This window comes from Poecilia reticulata, chromosome 21 (genome assembly GCF_904066995.2).
Source record: "Poecilia reticulata chromosome 21, P_reticulata-male-v2, whole genome shotgun sequence".
NCBI lineage: Eukaryota > Metazoa > Chordata > Actinopteri > Cyprinodontiformes > Poeciliidae > Poecilia > Poecilia reticulata.
In genome coordinates, this window is record NC_088850.1 from 13,171,839 (window position 1) to 13,174,639 (window position 2,801).

A 2,801-nucleotide genomic window follows, 5' to 3' on the forward strand; every position below is an offset into this window, starting at 1 on the left:
AGGCACAGCCAAGATACTGCGCAGAACCCTCAAGCTCCCAGGCCTCTGGTAGAGGACCTGAGCTCAGAGGATGAAACAGACCACCCACGGAGGGTGAGAAGGGAATTTTTTTATAATAAAGGGAACCCTTCAGTGTTCACTTAAATGTTAAAGTGTTCCCTTTATTTTTTTTGAGCAGTGCATATATATATATATATATATACCTATATATACCTATATATATATATAGACATATATATATATATATATATATAAACTATATATATATATATATATATATATATATATATATATATATATATATATATATATATATATATATATATATATATATATATATATATATATATAGTTTATTCTTCAGTTCTTAACCTGAAATAGGTTAAGAACTGAAATAGTAATTTTCGTACCTTCTGCCAACGTGAAAAATAAGATGGTAAATCTATTAGAGTAATACATTAGTCCAGACAAAAATCTCATAATTCTACTTATATACATTTAACACCCTTAATCCATATTACCCATCATCAAATTTAGAGTGCATTTTATGTGCATTTATTTGTCTCAAACTTTTTCATATTTTGTCATATTACAATTAGCAATTTCAATAATATTTCTATGTGTTCCTGTTGAAGTTGAGCATCTTTACGGCATAATGCAGCTACCATAATGTTTTACTTTGGGGGTGATGTAGAATATGTGTTTAATATGTGATTTTTAAAATGTTCTATACTAAACATTTGTAGAACGTGGTACTCATCCTCCCTGAGTCAAAAGCTTTAGAAATCTACTTTTAACTGCAATTACAACTCTCAATCTTCTCGTCTTGATAATTCCCTACCAACTTTACACAACTGCAGACTAATATTTGTACACTTTATTTGTAAAACAAGGACCAGGTCTTATAGAAACGTTAATATTTAAGTCGAATTGGACTTTAGTCTGAACTTTGACTAGGTCATTCTAACATGATTATGCTTTTACCTCAGTCATTCTATTTGACTTCTGGCTATAGTCAAACAGAATGACTATAGCCATTCTATTTGGCCAAAGAATGGCCAATAGAATAATAATAGCCGTATACTGGTAATTATTCAGGATGCAACTCCGCACATTTTCTCATTAATTCTCACTTTTCTCACTTTCTCTTTAACACGTAGCCTTGTAGCTCAAAAAGTTAGATTTTGTTCTTACCTGGCAAGTGCTTCGTCCTCACATTTGTTATGTTCGCTATGGTTACGTCTTTTATTTTGAAGGTTTGTGGTTCAAACCGGATGTTTTGATTTTCCTGGCGGCATGAATCTTGACTATTGTGCACCAACATTTTGTTTCCGATACTAAAAACATTCCCGACGGCTTTCCCCCAACATCTGTTTACTAATGTTAATATTTTGGTCAAATGAGATTAGGGGAATTTGTGAATGATATAATATATAGCACACATCGGGTAGGCAAACCTCAAAAATATAAACATATTATAGATTTAATTCTATTTAAACCTACTAAAGTGCAGCATATCAATGTCTTAAAGTTATGCAGTGAAGGTCAAAGGTCTTGCAAAGATGGCTTTACACTTGGAAAAAATTACTGTAAAAATAGATCTGTAAAATCACTTTTGTAAGTGTTTGTTTATAATTTTCAAAATAAGTAAATCAATTCTCAAATTAAATTATGTCTGGATTAAGTCACCTTGAAATTAGTTTGGTAATTATATTAATTAACAAACTATCTCAAGAACAACACACTAGACCTTTTTTTATTTTTAACTTCTTTGAAAATTGTTCAATACAAAATAATTTAATACAAACATCTTGTAAGTCTTATGACTTGGAGTGTATTTGTAACATTGCTACTTTGCTGTTTGTACTAAAATGCTCTTATTATAGATAGCATTGCAACAACTCCTGTTATCTGTGGTAGGTCAGAGACAAACACTACAGATAAAAAAAACTGAACAAGAGCTTATCAGCGAGACTTGAAAGTGGGGGGGGGGGGGGGGGGGGGGGGAGTGTAGAACACTGCAAGAACTTTGAACACATCGTCAACTGCAAAATGATCAAGTACTGACTAAATTTGGTCTGGTTTGAACAACTGAAGGATAGCAGGGGTGAAGGTTTATCAGAATTTGTAAAGAGTCTGTGTTTCTTAAAATTCTCAGCGTCATTAACATCCCCTTACTGGTAAGGGGAACTTAACTGACAAGCATAACCACACAAACCAGCTTAGAAGAGCCCATGTAATGCTATTTTGATGTGTGAAACATAGAGGAAGAGTTTGAGGTCATTCTGTAAAATGAGAAGTCATCTTGAGGTCCCTCTGCTGTAGCCTGTGGGCCCTAAGCAGTAGCTTACTTTGCTTATGCTTCTGACTCTGTAGGATAAGTAACACATCGAATATGTCTTTGTTTTTTTTACATTTTAATATATCTATTTATTTGTAATAAAACCATATTTTTTTCTTCCACTTCAGAACTGTGCTGTGCTGTGTTAGCCTAAGATAACATTTGAAAAGTTGGCAGTAATAAAACAAAAAATGTGAAAAGGCTCAAGGGGTGTCAAAACTTCAGCAATGCGGTTGCTATTTTTGGAACAGCAGGCATACAGCAGTCTGTGGGGTTCAGAGCGTTTTGTTATGGGGCCGGTGTGGGAATTATAAATAGGGGATCCTGGGATTCTGCGTCACTTTTCAGGCTGCTGTCACTGCAGTGTGCAAAAGCCACCGGGGTTGCCACCGCTAGACTGGCTCGAAGACACCCTCTCCTTCTCGGGCTGACCACCGTACCCGCCCCCCCCCCCCGTCCC